General features: G+C 44.3%; 1 protein-coding gene across 2 annotated transcripts in view; it reads left to right on the top strand.

Moving 5' to 3' along the window:
• Positions 1-16,634, top strand: part of LOC118091630 (sodium channel protein type 5 subunit alpha-like) — a 295,442-nt gene that overhangs the window by 114,986 nt on the left and 163,822 nt on the right. The window lies entirely within an intron of this gene.

The raw sequence follows: 16,634 nt of genomic DNA, 5'->3' as shown, positions 1-16,634 counted from the left end.
AGATGCTTATTTACAGTTGCTTTCATCTCTTAAATGGAGGACGGTGTTTTCTCTGAAAGTAGATTGATGGGGGAAACAAGCAAATGTGGCCTCGGTGTATCTATGGACAGGTCTCATTCAGCCTCAGTGTTTAACATTTTTGACCTGCATGGCAAGGTAGAGAAGGTGGCAAAACAACCCTGTTGCATGGTAGTTCCTGTAGATGATTATCCTGAACAGATGTTGGCAATTACAGGTCAAAAATAGTCTAAAGAGACTGCTTTTAAAAAGGGGGTGGGGGTGGGGTGGGCGAGGAAAATCAACAACATCCATTTAGGAGATGGGAAGATTTTTTTCACTCCATTAGATGGCAAACATTTTCACTGTGGCGCTCTCTCGGTTGAAACAGAAACACCAAAGCAGCAGCACACATTATCTGCACCCTTAGTATATTTTTTAAGGTATGATTTGCTGAAAATTTCTCCCGTATGTGTATTTCCCCTCCCCCCCATTTCCTATCAGTTTTTGAGAAAAGAAATTGCATTTGGAAATGATCAAAGGGGAGAGAAATGTCAGTGAATTTTTCACAGGTGGGGTGCAGGTGCCTGCCTGGGAATTAAAGCCCAGGGGAAGACCTAGCTCCTCTCGGTGGGCTTTTTCAGATCAGGAAGTGTGGGCAGCCAGGAGGGCTGCAGAGTGCTGGATAAATGTTTACTGGGAAGAAAAACACATGTGCGCACACCCCACCTGTGGCCACCTTGCAACGATAACTTGAGCTGGAAAACCAGCACCTGAGAATGAGGCAGAAAAGCAGAAGCCTCCTTCATGAGGGAGAGAAACTTTTAGGAAACTAGTGGGCAAATATGAGCACAGCATAGTGTGAAGTCTCTGGTTACCGTAGTCTTGCTTTGTCAGAAGGGAACGTGTTACTACTGAAGTGATTTAGAAATGGTTGTATGTGGGGGAAATCAGTTACAATCTCGCCCAGAACAGATTCATCCCCATACAACCATTGCTACATTACTTTAGTTCCTGTTCACGTTACAGAACTGGTGTAATATGCAACAGCATGACACCATCCCTCTGAAATATGTGGCAAGATTTTATAGATCTAGATCTAATAATAATAATAATAGCCCGGTCAGAACCAGGCTCAGGGAGTCTCACACCAATAAAATTACAATAAAACATAAAAAGCAATTAATTGAAATACAGATTAAAATACAGTATTAAAATTTAAAATGCAGCCTCATTTTGAGTATTCCATAAATTCAAGCCATGAGGGAGGAAATCACAGGGGTCAGACTGAATCCAACCCAAAGGCCAGGCGGAACAGCTCCGTCTTGCAGGCCCTGCGGAAAGATGACAAATCCCGCAGGGCCCTGGTCTCCTGGGAAAGAGCGTTCCACCAAGTTGGGGCCAATACTGAAAAGGCCCTGGCCCTAGTAGAGGCCAATCTAGCCACCTTATGGATCTAGATTGATTGATTGGTCTAGGCCAGGCACCCCCAAACTTCGGCCCTCCAGATGTTTTGGACTACAATCCCCATCTTCCCCAACTACTGGTCCTGTTAGCTAGGGATCATGGGAATTGTAAGCCAAAACATCTGGAGGGCTGCAGTTTGGGGATGTCTGGTCTAGACTCATCTACTCTTGTTATGCAAAACTCTTGGTTCACCCCAAGGTTCTTCAGGGCTAGTCTTAACCCAGGCAGCAGAAGGAGTTGTGAGGGGGGGAAATGGATTGAACTGCTTCGATAGAGCTTTTGAAAGCAGAAGCTTTCAAAAAAGGGGGTGCCCTCTTGCACTTTGAAGTGCAAATGGAAAATGCTCTGCCAATGAGAAATGGGGGAAAGTATGCCCTCCTGTAGTCTTGAGTCATACAACACACTCGGCCATCTCATACCCCTCGGATGTTCCGCCTCAGTAGGAGCTGCTGAATTCACGCTGAATTTCACCAGCGACAGCCAAGCGATCGGCAAAATAGGTCTTCCCACTACGCCCACAATCAGACATACGCAAAAACGCTGCTAGTTTTGTTAGTGCAGCTCACCTGCTTTTTCTCAGTTTCCCAGGTTAAAAGGAACGAGGCTGAATTGTGCGCACATTGAAACATAACACAGAAGCGGGCTCTCCACCATGCAGTGTGTTTGATGGGCTTGGCATGTCTTGCCAACACAACGCGGTGTACATTTTGGGGCTGGTTTGCAGATGAGGCGCACCACCCTACATAACTAAGCGATTCCGCTGAAATAATAACAGAGAATAATAATTGTGTGAGGTAGAAGTTCCTCTGAGGAAAGGTTTAAACACAGGAAGACCTGCCGTAACTTTAACCGGAGTGCTGAGCGCTGTGATTTAGAAAGAGCATATGAGGCAGCAACCAAAATAAACTTCCTGTGCGTTCCTGTTGCCTCTGACTCGAATGCTAATCAGAAAGTACTGGCTTCCCCCCTGGGCAAACACTTCAGCTTCCATCTTGTCTCCATCTTGAGCCGAGCTGAGACGCCAGGACTGGCCTGACTGTGTAAGCAGCCCAAGCGATATGTGAACCAGCGTCGCAGCAGAGCATGCTGGGTATCAGGGGTTGCTTGCAGAACTCAGCCTTCAGTGCCATGAGCCAGAACTACTTTCAGAAAGTAGGACAAGGCAAGCCTTCATGCACCAAGTCCCGTCCCCCAAGGGTGGCCAGATGCAAAGGAGGACAGAGCTCCTGTACCTTTAATTGCTGCAAAATACAGTGGAACCTCGTGTTGTGGATGGGATCCATTCCGGAGGCCTGTCCGTAACATGGAACTGACGCAAGCTGAAGTGCCGCATCTGTGCATGCGCACAGCACGATTTAGTGCTTCTGCGCATGCGCGAGCGGTGGAACCCGGAAGTAACCCATTCCAGTACTTCCAGGTTGCCGTGAGATGCAACACGAAAACATGTGTAACCTGAAGCAGATGCAACATGAGGTATGACTGTATATGGGATTTGCACAACAAGCTACACCTGCTGAAGCTACCCTCTTCTGCACAACTATTAAAGGTACTGGAATCTCATCCTCTTTTGCATCCTGCTACCATACCTTCCAACAGGTTGAGGCTGAAAACTGGGACGTGTGTCTACCTGGCTGTGCTCTCATGCAAGTCACATGACTCTCACGAGACAACAGAGGCAAAAAAAATTGTGTGTTTTGGGTCTCCATGGGATGTCCCAATTTAATTGGGGCAGAGGGGTATGCTTACTGCTCTATGTTCCCAAAGAGAGACAGGCCCTGGTGCCTCTTGCAATAATCTGTTTATTTAGTTCAACTATTTGTTTAGCAGCTCGACATTTAGGAGGTAAGCCCCCTTTGTCAGGAGCTACGCACAATACAAATCATGATAATGCTGAAAGTAATACAAAAGTGCAACATTAGTAATAATAAAAGCACAATAGTGTGTGTGTGTGTGTGTGTGTGTGTGTGTGTGTGTGTGTGTGTGTGAAAAGTACAGTGGTACCTCGGTTTAAGTACACAGTTGGTTCCGGAAGTCTGTCCTTAACCTGAAGCGTACTTAACCTGAAGTGAACTTTCCCATTGAAAGTAATGGAAAGTGGATTAATCCGGGTCCGCGGAGTACTTAAACTGAAAGTACTCAAACCGAAGCGTACTTAAACCTTTAAAAGGTACCTAAAAAAGACAAGTTACTGTGCATGATTTTTTAAATCACTTCTAATGTGCATGGTTTTGTACTTCTAAGCATTAGTAAAAATGGTATATTTTATGCTAATTTTAATGTTATTGTTGTTGAAGCTAAATAAGCAGCTTAGTGCTAACTGTGGGAGGCAGTGGAAGACAGGAGTGCCTGGCATGCTCTTGTCCATGGGGTCACGAAGAGTCAGACATTACTAAACAACAACAACAAACAGCTTAGTGCAAGAAGCACCAGAGTTGGGCTCCCTTCTGCTCCGCCGATCTTGGTGCTTTCCCCGTCTCCTTGCTTAACCTATATCCTAAGCACAAAGTTTCTAGCTGTCTCATCCAAACCCTTAGGAGCTTCCTCTGAAAAGGCTTGAGCTGGTTTATTCTGAGCAAGCCCCTCCAAATTACCATTATTTAATTTATTCTTTAAAAATGTATAAACGCTGCCCCTCATCATAGTTCAGTTAACATTTTCAGTGAAAACGGGTAGGACATGCAGACCCCAATCTGTCACACTTGAGGAATTCCTTTAGTCAGGCATAGGCAAACTTGGCCCTCCAGATGTTTTTGGACTACAACTCCCATGATCCTTAGCTAACAGGGATGATGGGAGTTGTAGTCCCAAAACATCTGGAAGGCTGAGTTTGTCTATGCCTGCCTTTAGTCTTCTTGGAGATTCTTTTTTTTCCTTTCCCCTGAATTATCCAGGCGCTTTTCATTAGTGGGAACTCCCAAGAGTCGCCACGAAACTTCGCTGTAGCTGCAAATTAGCAGGGTGTTCCTGTTGTGGCACTAAGCCCAGCTGATCTCTGCCTCTTACAATATGTCTTGGCCACCACACCAGGCGCCGGAGCCAATAGGACAAATCTCCCCCCCCCCATATAAATAGATAGATATTGATAGAGATATAAAATAGATACAGATTTACAAAGACTTTGCTTTCATTTGTTTAAAGCAGGGAAGAGGCCGAAGATAGTTCAGGATCTACCGGTAGATCTCTGAGTAACAGCAGAAGCAACTAAAAACCATGCCCCCAAATTAGGAGGCTGAAACAAAGAAAGCTTGGGGGGAACCCGGACTGGATTTTTGTCCCAGACTTAATTCTTAGCATATGCCTATTTTGCACCTTAGTTTGGTTGTTGGGCCTCTGGGTCCTAGAAAGAAAGAAAGAAAGAAAGAAAGAAAGAAAGAAAGAAAGAAAGAAAGAAAGAAAGAAAGAAAGAAGGCACCGTAAACCTAAAATCTATTCACTTTTGTTTGTTTGTTTGTTCATTTTTAATGCAATAGCAGAGTCTGGGAGTATCCCATTTTGCCAATGGGTTTCTAAGCCAACACCTTTTACTTCTGGGCTCTGAATTCCTATTACTGTAGCTGTTTCACCACTATTACTGCTTATTGATTTAGGTTGCCTTTCTTATCTTTGTAAAATGCTGAGCAATTTTGATTGCATTCACTACAGCAGTTGGCCACCATTGCTTTCCTTTAATGAAGGGAGAGATATGTTTGTGTGTGTGTGTGTGTGTGTGTGTGTGTGTGCGTGCGCACACACACACACACACACACAAAACAATCAAAAATCCATACGGCAGAGGTGGGAATGGAACCTCTACCTGCCAGGTCCAAGACTAGCTAGCTACCCACTGGGCCGTTAAAATAGTCAAGATCTCATAATTAACTCTCATGGTCAGACATGAGAGGAATTTTAATCTATCAACATCTGGAGCATCACAGATTTCCCACCTGTTATTTCGAGAGTGATGGTGATGAATGGGTGTGCCTTTTCCTTTCTTTCTTTTTAATGCCATCAGATTTTGCCACACTGTACCACTTAGGTTAGAGGTAAGTGACTGTTTGCAAATGCTGCCAATAAGTTGTGCTCCAACAGCTTCCGAAGGGCCACACCCCCCCCCCCACATTTGCCCCAGTCTAATAGGGATGGACATGGGTAGAATCCTCACCGAAACTTCATCCAATGTGGAATTCATTGAGAACGTTGTGAGCCAGGAGTCAGCTCCACCTTCTGAACAGCAGCCTGAAGTGGGAGAATACGGAATGACCTTCTCTTCCTGTCCTTGAAGGCTGATCAGCTGCAGGTCAAGTCGTTCCACCTTTCCCCCGCTTCAGGCTGCTGTTCAGCAGGTGAAGCTGACTCCTGGCCCATGACAGGGTCCTTCTACATGTGAAACATCTGAGGCACCAGAAGGGGCACCAACAGAGTTTTGGTAGGGCTTGTGACATTTCTCATTGGGGTCCCACAACATATCTAAGTTGCCAAAGTGAATATGAACTTCTTTCTCAGGTGGAACATGTGAGACCTGTCAAAGGGGGGGGGCTCCATTTTTAGACAGTAATAATAATAATAATACCTAATGTAATGTTACAAGGGGACGTACATGCATCTCTATGAGCCCCTCGACAGAGTAGGGATTGGGAATCTGTGGCCATGTAGCTGTTGAGCACCAATTCCAGGAGGCATAGTCAATGACCCTGAGTTGATTGGTGTTTTACAGGCTCCTCATCCCTACACTGCAGTAATTGGGCAGGGCAGGAAAGATAAAATATTGACAAGATTGAATGAACTTCTGGCCCATGAGTTCCTCCCATAACTAGCAATGCCACACATTCACTGGAATCTATTATTTATTTCTGTGGCGCACACACTTGCCCGACTCAGGAAAACACTCTTCCATTAAAAAAAGAAAGAAAAGGGAAAGCCTTCTGTACGGAGATGAGACTAGACAAGGTGCTAACAACCACAGTGCTAATCACAGTTTCCTCTGCATCTCCAAGAAACAGGAAGGAAAAAAAAAAGTTTGATGTGTATCTTAGCTGATTGCCAACATCTGGTACGGATGCCACAAAGAGCAATAACACAAATAACGTGTTTGGTTTTCGTAGGAGAGCTGGTGTGGTGTTGAGGAATGCTCCCTGATTTCCAAAGCTCGGTATTGCTTGCCGTTTTTAATGCTGCTTCCCCCCCCCTTGATCCTCATTTGCGGTTGGATGCCAGACTTAGAGGCATAGCTGCCAAGTTCTCCCCTTTTTTTTAAGGGAAATTCCCTTATGCTGAATAGGCTTCCTCGCGAGAAAAGGGAAAACTTGGCAGCTATGCTTAGAGGCAGAACCCACCTGGAAGTCAGCCTGGGCACACTAACAATTAAAACAAATGAAAACGGTGTAAGACCGCACAAGTCCTGTTTATTTCAGTGGTGCTTGTGCAGGAGAACTTCCCAGGACGGTTGTACCATGCAAGAATGATTTCTGAAGATGTCCTAAATGTGCGTGACTCTGATAATATTAACAGCTTTGATGTAGAGCGCTGCTAATTCTTTGTTGCACCAAAAGATTGAGACGTGCCAGTAAAACTGGTTGCTTTGGTATCACCGAGTGTGTCGGAGTTAGAGCTGTGTTGGGCCAACTTTTGGACAGGCAGGACAGGGTGGGAAACTGACTCTGAAGGTGCTGGAGAAAGTTACTGACAATTTGGGTTGGTTTACCTTAAAACAAGATCGCCTAAGGGCCTTTTTTTTTTTTACACGTTAAAAGAAAGATGCATATTTGCGCCAACCACAAGCCATTCTAGCAGCTGTCCTGGCTGTGATTCCAAGCTCAAAAGGTCCATGGGGATGGTGGTACTTTGTGTCATTTCCATTAACCATTATAGAATTGAAAAGGCAGCCAGTGGGATGCCAAGTCTAATAAATAATAATAATAATAATAATAATAATAATAATAATAATAATAGCCACCTTGGCAATCTTGTCTTAAGGTATATCAACCCCACCACCTTCAACAAAAATATGTGAAAATTTTCCAGCTACCCAAAACCAGCCGAAAATCCCCGCTTCCCATTCACAGGAGGCAAACGGCTCTGTGAAATTTTTAGATTTTTGGTCATGGCTTTAGTGTGAGCATTAATTGCAAGGTTTCTGGTTTACTGACTGTTGTTTGCTACTTTAGTCGTATTACAGCTTATAATGGAGCAGTGTCTGTCTGCATGCAATTGTATAGACTGCCTGACTTTACAACCCACCGAGCTGAACTCAGCTCAACATCTGCCAGTGGCATCGTGCCAGGGACTCTGTAAAAGTTCTGGTCTGGCTCTCTCTACCTGAGGGTCAGCCTGAACACGGTGCTAATTGTGTTGATGCAATTAACGTGCACATCTTTTAGTTGGGGACTTGGCAGCCTCAGGGTTAGGAGCCTGGTGGGTGGGAGGAGAGAAAGGAGGTTGAACCCATTCACTCCTTGTCATCGTCCCAACAAAAACGTGTTCTCTGGAGCTGCTGTTTGAATTTCAAGTGAAGCCTTCATTGGTGACTACCAATGTTACAAAAAATGGGGGGAAGAGATGGCATGCTAGTTACATCCACACAATTCATGGCATATCTAGTTTGGCTGCAAAAAGCATTGCCAAGCAGCGAGCAAGCCACATCCCATGATCAGTGAGCTTTACGGATCGCAAGTTAGGCAGTTCTGGACTACAGCTTCTCCCTGTGTGGCTTTACATGCAAGCACTCTGGCTAATTCAGATGTTATCCTTCCACGATGTCACTGCTCCTACTTAGAATGTCTGATGGTGCCTTAGACCAGATCAACACAGCTCAGTTTGAGCCGCTGACTGACAGCATCTCTCCAAGGTCTCATCCAAAGGCCTTTCCCACCCACCACCTGCCACCAGATCCATATAACTGCATTAGACCAGAGACCTTCTGCATCGAAAGCATGACACCCATCACCGAATTATGGCCCTTTCCTGCACATACACCCACCACATGGGCCTTCCTGAAGTAACTTGTCAACAGACATAATAACATAAGGAGAGCCTGCCTGCTGGATCAGGCCAAGGGCCAAAGTAGTCCAGCATCCTCTTCTCACAGGAGCCAGCCAGATGCCAGTGGGAATCGTGCAAGCAGGACCTGAGCATAACCGCAGGCTTCTCCCCACTGATGATGCCCAGCAGCTGGTTTTCCCAGGCATGCTGCCTCCAACAGTGGAGGCCGGGAATCATTTTCCCTACTCCTTTGCAACTGGAGCCAGTGTAGTGGCCTCTAGAAGTTGCTGGGATACAACTAACCCATCATTCCTGAATATTGGCCATGCTGGCTGGGGCTGATAGGAGTTGTAGCCCAGCAACATCCCATTCCTCCTTTAGAAAAACGCAGAAAAACAAAGAAAAGATTGCCATAAAAGATGCGTTGCTGGCCCTTGTAGCTAGCACATTCTCCTAATATGGCTGGGCATGTTGAAAGGTTTCACATCCAGTGTGATTTCAGACCCACCTGTGCTTTTGAACAGGCAATCCTGCCATGCCACAGACCGCTTTTGATATCCTCTCCAGGTCCAAAAGTTGTTTGTCACGTGGCATGTAGAGCTGTTGAGAGACGCGAACCCAGAGCCCCCGTGGCACGTGGAAGCAGTTGCCCGATTCTGTGGATTATTAGAGGTGTCCCAAATTTTTGCCTGTGAATATTTTCAAGAGCCCAAAATGAAAACACCTTTCCATTTTTAACTTTTTCATGTCCCCTCCTTTCCCCATGGTTCACAGCAGTTGCTTCCTCTTTGCTGCTGTTATAGTGCCATTTCTTCCCACTGATTGCCCTCCTTACTTGAGCGATCTCAGCCAATTGGGGAACTCATTTGGCAAATTGGATTTGTGTGGTGTTGTCACAAAGCCAATTCCAGGTAAAGGTCAGGCAACATTTCTGCCTTCGTTCTGTTTGGGGGGCGGCTTAGAGTGAGGGAGCCTCACTGTGAATGTAAGAACGCAAGAAAAACTTGCCAGATTCGGCCACAGGACCATCTAGTCCAGCATCCTGTTCTCACAGAGGCCAACCAGATGCCTATAGGAGACCCGCAAGCAGGATTTGAGCACAAGAGCCACTCTCCCCTCCTGCGGTTTCAAGCAACTAGTATTCAGAAGCATTGCTGGGTCCAACTGTGGAGGCAGAATACAACCAGCATGACTAGTAGCCATCAATAGCTCTGTCCTCCATGCATTTGTCTAACCCCCCTTTAAAGCCATCTAAGTTTGTGGCCATCACTGCCTCGTATGGTAGCAAGTTCCATTCAATACTTTAATTTTATTACTCCTGCTTCCTCTCCCCCCAGAAATCACTGCACTTTTTAATGGTGGTGGGCACATGTTCGTGAAGATTGCTTCTTTGACGCTTGGCCCAACCTGTAATATATCTATAATTTATTTTAAAGCATTTATAAATGGAGATATATATATACATATGCAATATTGTTAGAACAGAAATGCAACACAAAATAAGAAAAATAGTAATATAAAGGCATATAAAAACAGGAATTCGAGAATATGTAGAGATGAGGAAGAATGTCAGTTTTGGTTTCTCCAGGCAAGAAATGCAAATACTAAGGTAAAGTGTGCATAAAGAAGCATTTGTTCGTAGTAGTAGTAGTAGTAGTAATAATAATAATAATAATAATAATATACAAGATGCATTATATTAAGAAAATTGCTCTGCAAAAATGTGTATATTAGGGTAGGGTCACACTAAAATGTCTGTGAGTGATCAACATAGATAGATAGATAGATAGATAAATAAATAAATAAATAAATAGCAAAGTGATGTGGAAAAGTGGAGAACTGAACCTACATTTCAAAAAAGAGAAATTGATAGATTTACACATTCGTGACCTGCTGGACAAAAGCGCTCCCTTCTGTGGCTACCAATTTACCTACATTTTCTCTCTCCCCTCAACCCGGCTCTGAAAAATCACTGAAAGGGGCCTCTTGCAATTTTGCCTCTTACAAATGGAGGAATGAAATGGGAAGGGTGGGGTAACATTTCAACTTGGCCTTCTTTAAGAAGCAAAATAAGCAGTGGGGTAAGCATAGCATAGCACTTCTCAAAGGAACTAATTTCCAAAGGGCACCTCAAAAATGCCACAGAAGTTCAGGAAAAAGTCGCCCCGTTGGCCATAAAAGGTCTTTCCCCTCGGGTCTAACGAGCAAATTTGCTTCCACGCAGTTCAATTTTATGCTTGGATGGAAGGAGTTAAACCGATGCCTTTGCAGCTCAGTAAACAGTCCATCCCGTTAAGCTGTAATGCTGTTGCTTTCCATTGGCATCATATCAACGATGGATTATTTTCCGCTGCAGATTGAATCGCAGCTGAAGTTTGAATACATCTTAGCAATCACCTTTCAAAACATGGCAGCTAGCTCTGGGGAGCGCAGAGACCTTTAAGCAAAGCTTTCTCTTCTCTCCTTCCTCCTCTGCCCCCAATACCTGAGATACCACCTAAAGACCATTTAGGAAAAGGCTAGGGTGGCCAGCTGTAATTTTTACTTCCTCTGCTCTTATGCCTGTAGCAGCATCCTGACAGGCAGCTATCAAGCAGGTTGAAACTTTCCTGCAATGCTTTTATTTCTGTGGTTGGAAAGCCTTGACATGCCTACTTTCTGCATGGCAGGATGCAGTTATAAAAAGGATAGGAGGAGGACAACCAGGAAAGAAGATGGCAATTCCTGGGTATGGCCTTGCCAAAGGTAGCGAGAGAGATTTAAGGACACAATTCACCCTTCACCCAGTGGGACATTACTTACATACAATATTGGTATCCCCTTTCAGGCTCTCGGACTGGCCTGACATAAATCGGATCTAAGCCCCGGGCCCTGTCCTGAGGCTCGCAGTATAAGAAGTCATGACATGGGAGGAAAAAGGGGAATGGGAGGGAAGAGAGGAAAGCAAGCTCTTCAGTTTGCAGTCGATGCCAGTGGCGGTTCTGGCCGTCTTGCCCTGAAGGAGCGTCTCCACCCCCATCGTTCTGCCCGGACACTGAGGTCCAGTACCAAGGGCCTTCTGGCGGTTCCCTCGTTGCGAGAAGCCAAGTTGCAGGGAACCAGGCAGAGCAGACCCTCCCCTGAAACATTTCCCCACTCCCCTCACTCCCGGATCAGAGCCAGGAACAGAGCTGGTGACAACATCCAGGCCAGGAAGATAGGGAAGTTCCTGTCACGCAGCTCTTCCCTCAGACAGCTGACAAGGGCAGTCAGAATCAGGGGCCTGATTGGGTCGCCTTCCTCCCTCACTGTTGTCAATGGCGGTTTTGGCTCAAAACGGCTTTAAATCCTTCTGGATTTATTTATTTATTTAAACAGCATTTCTAAACAGCTGGATGTGTTGTTGTTTCTTAAATCTCTTAAGAGTACGATATACTCATAATATAAAAACAATATTAGTTAAAAACAAAAATGCAGCCTTAAATCAACGAAACGGTATTAAGACATACAAGCAAAAATAACAGGCGCAGGGGGACTATATATATATATATATATACACACACACACACACACACACACACACACACACAGTGGTACCTCTACTTACGAATTTAATGCGTTCCGAACACACATTTGTAAGTCGAAAAAAATTGTAAGTCGAATCCCATAGGAATGCATTGGGAGAAAAAAATCGTAAGTCGAAGCAACCCTATCTAAAAATTCATAAGTAGAAAAAATCTAAACTGCATCCAAGATGGCGGACAGAGCTCCGTTCGTAAGTAAAAACATTCGTAAGTAGAATTATTCGTAAGTAGAGGTACCACTGTATATGTATAATGAGGCAGAAGCAGAGTTAATTTGAAGAGAAAGTTACACTCCCAGCCGTTTTAGGGGTGGGTTGAAGTGACTCAACACAAAATTATCTGGAACCCTTGTAAGTAATTTCAACACTAACAGACACACATTAAAATGGCATCCGTATTCCTCCCCTCAAGTGAAATCTTTGTGGGCGAAAATACTTTAGTTGGTCATAACAATAAACGATGTCACTTTTCATGCAGCCGGCAAAGATCTTACTTTTCAAGAAGTGTCCTGCTAAACGGCAGAGGATTCTTTCACGCCAGGATCCTCCGTAACATGTTATCCGCCAGACAAAATGGCACCCATCAGTCGTGTATTGTTTCCCGCCATAGCCTAGGTGGAGAAGGTGGAGTCTCCTTCTTTGGAGGTCTTTAAGCAGAGGCTTGACAGGCATATGTCAAGAATGCTTTGATGGTGATTCCTGCTTGGCAGGGGGTTGGACTGGATGACCCTTGTGGTCTCTTCCAACTCTATGATTCTATGATTCTACTCAGGACCATTTGCAGTCCCAGGCAGGTGGCAAGCAAAGACGTTTTGAGCCTGGAGGGCCTCCACACAATCATACTAGGTTGGTGGTTTGTGCTTGCTTTAATAGGCAACACATTGCACACACACCTGCCTGTATGTTGAAGATCACAGGCTGCAGAGAGGGGCCGGTGGGTTATAAGAAGCAAAATGAAATGTTCTGATGCCTGAGAAGATTAAACATGAAAAAAATCCAACACTGAGGGGATTATATTTCTATTTAAAACCATAATAACTGGATGAATAGAACACAGTTTGGAAACTGACCTGAAAAATTAGTAATATTAGGGCTGTATCTCCCATAAACCTACACCGGGTGAACAACTGCTTTTTGATAGTTTGTTTTCTATAAATATAAAAAATAAGAAAATTGCTTACTATGTTCCTGTGTTGATTCGCGCCCCCCCCCAACACTTTTTTTTTTTGCAAGTTTCGGTTGGATCTTTAATCCTCAACTGATTAAAAACGCTGCTTCACTCACTATGCATTGCTGCGGTGATTGCTTGAAACCCCTGATAAGAGACCTGGCATATTAATACTGTGATAAACGTGAGACAGGGTTAGGACACAGAGTCTGTCGCTCGATCACATACAGCAAATCCCTTAATAATAATAATAATAATAATAATAATAATAATAATAATTTATTATTTATACCCTGCCCATCTGGCTGGGTTTCCCCAGCAACTCTGGGTGGCTTCCAACAAAATATTAAAATAGGTACAATAGTCTGTCAAACACGAAACCTTCCCTAAACTTACAAGCTTACAAGCAAGGGACAGGGTTATAACTGTGGTTTAGCTATCTCTCCTTCCGTAACTATATCTAACACAGCAATTGCAAGAAAGGAGTAAGAAATAAAAAAAATAATGTTAATGGTTTATACACATATTTATTACACCCCCCACCCCTCCTCACAACAACCCTGTGAAGTAGGTTAGGTTGTGGAGTGGCGATTGGCCAAAGGTCATCTAGCAAGCTCTATGACTGGATTTGAACCCAGGTCTCTCCATTCCTCCTCTGACATTCTAGGTACTATATAATGCACTGGTTCCAAATAGTATATATGGGCAAATCACACTAATTGGGACAAGCTGGCAGGTTTTTATTGGTTTATACCAAGAAATCCTGCATGGTATGTCTTGCATAGGGCACACTTGCACACAAATCAGCCCGAGAACAAATGTTATTTTAGTCTCTTTAAGTCACATTTCCCCATGATGCTCAGTCCACAAACCTGTGGTTTAAGGGCTCCCTGCTAACCAGGATATGAAAACTGGTGAACAACCATTTCCCATTTCAAGCATCACCCCATAATTGCCATTATACCAATCTATGGTGCCACCACTTTTGGAATACTATGTAAAGTTCTTCTTGCCTCACCTCAAAAAGGACATTGCAAGGTTGGGGAAAGGGTTCAAAAAGCAGCAACCAAAATGAGGAAAGCTTGCAGCATTTGCGGCTTTTTTCGTTTAGAGGCAGCAAGTAAGAGGCGGCATGCTAGAATGGTATAAAATTATGCAGCATGTAGAAAGTGAATAGAGGAAAGTCCTTCTCTCGCTCATAATGCTAGATTGCGCTGACATCCATTGAAGCTGAACGTTGGAAGATTCAGGAGAGACAAAAGAAAGTACTTATTCACACAGCATATAATTAAACCGTTCAATTCACTCCCACAAGAAACAGTGATAGCCCCCAAAAGAGGATTAGACTAATTCACGGAGGACAAGGCTATCAATGGCTACTAACTATGATTGCTATTTTCTACCTCCACTGTCAAAGGCAATATGCTTCTGAATATCCGTTGCTGGTAAACTACAGGAAGGGGAGAGTGTTATCGCTCTCAGATTCTGCTTGCATGCTTCCCGGTGGTTGGCCACCGTGAGAACAGGGTGCTGGGCTGGATGGACAGCGGAGGCCTGATCCTGCAGGGCTTTTCTGTTTTTCCTTAACTAGCATGGCTTCGCTGAAGCCTAGCATCCCTGGGGAGAAGAGAACGAAAGAAGTGAGTGAAAAACTGGAGGAGGGAAGCAAGTTGAAAGAACGGAGAAGCGTGGCTCATCCTTATTTTGCCGTATTTGGCCTTAGTTGTATGACTTGTCTCAGTTAGCTCCCTGCTCCTGAGGTCCTTGACATTGCAGCTGCCCAAATGGTGCCTTGTTAACCAGGTACTAGACTGCTCTTGATACCCCTTACTTACGTTTGGTGAGACATCTTCTGGTTGCCCCCTTATTCCCAGCTGTTGTGTTATATTGCCTTCCACTACCAGAGCCTTTTCAAAAAGCACACACTGCCTAGAATATTATTTTTAAAAAGGCTATTCATATGTGCTAAACGAAATAGAATGTTTCTGCCAGTTTTACGCGCACCTGCCCGTTTGTGATGGATGATTTCTGTTAAGCAGGTCTTGTTTAGCTTAGTTCATTTCTGCCTCTGCTCCCCCTTCAAGCTAGTTCACAATCCGCCGAGACATCTTCATACATTGGTTACTGGTGTGTGAAAGGTGGCGCACAGCTATTATTTGTGCTTGATCATCATTATTCTCTGAGAGAGACTGAGCCCACAATCCCGGGAGGAGGAAACATAAAGACTAATCCAGGAACAATGAAGACAGAGTGTGAGAAGCAAGCCAGCTTTTAACAAACTGCAACAGGAGGAGGTCTGGGCTGGACCTGCCTTTAGAAACAGGATCCAAATGGATTTCTAATTGATGGACTATTTGGCTGCTCTGTTCTGTTGAAATAGAATAATTAGAAAGCAGATCTGCCTGCCTTTTTACACCAACCTTGTTGCTGTGTGCCTCTGTGAGAACATTCCCTCAAGGCAGTGGCTTTCAAACTTTCTGCCTGCACAGAATCCTTCCAAACCAGTTATGCTGAGAAACCCATAGGTGCTTGCTATGGAACCTTTTTCTCTTGGGGAGCATCTTAGGGTGCACACAGCTCCTCTTGGGCCTTCTCTGCTAACACATGTGAATGGCAGATGCTCTTGAGAACACATCCAATGCTCTTCCGTCTCCAGCAGAGATCTAATGGCATTCACCATGACAGCTCTCATAGCAGATGGGAGTCCGAAACGACATCTGAAGGCAGCGCTGTTTAGGGAGGCTTTTTAATGTTTAATAGATTATTGTATTTTATTTTTCTGTTGGAAGCCGCCCAGAGTGGCTGGGGAAACCCAGCCAGATGGGCGGGGTATAAATATTATTATTATTATTATTATTATTATTATTATTATTATTATTAATGGACGTAAACCCAAAGAGCAGCAATACACTGCATAAAGCTCAGTTGATTAGGATCAGCATGAATACAATCCTGTGCATATTTTCCGTGGAATAAGCTCCATTGAAGCGGGTGATGCTGCTAAATGATTGCATTGGTTCAGCTTGTAAAACACATTGAGCTTTACCAAGAGATCTTCAGCCCGCTGAAATGCAACCGATAGCATTTAATTAAAAACACAAACAGTCTCGCAAAGAAGCGTTACCATTAAAATGCTGGCAGGAAGTAGGAACTTCATCAAAGGAAAGAAAATTAAGCATCCTGCCTCTGCTTGGTTTTCCTCTGTCTTCCTCTATGGTGATAAGTCACAAACAAACTTGAAAGCTTCGTTATCCCTTCATTGGCTTGCATTCAGAGTTTGCATTCATGACGGTGTCCAAGCAGATGACTCCATCTCTCCTGCTCTAAACTCCCCCTTCACTGCACCACTGATCTCCAGCAGAAATATTATTGTCTGGGACCTTGGAGAGTGCAGTAAAGGCAGTCGATGCTGGGCTGCCTGGACCTGTGTAAGTGAAGAGCTCTCTATTCATCTACAGGAAAATATCCACAGATCACACGCTA

Source organism: Zootoca vivipara, chromosome 11, assembly GCF_965207765.1.
Source record: "Zootoca vivipara chromosome 11, rZooViv2.hap1.1, whole genome shotgun sequence".
Taxonomy (NCBI): Eukaryota; Metazoa; Chordata; class Lepidosauria; order Squamata; family Lacertidae; genus Zootoca; species Zootoca vivipara.
Note: the sequence above shows the minus strand (reverse complement) of the source record. Positions and strands in the feature narration are given on the sequence as shown.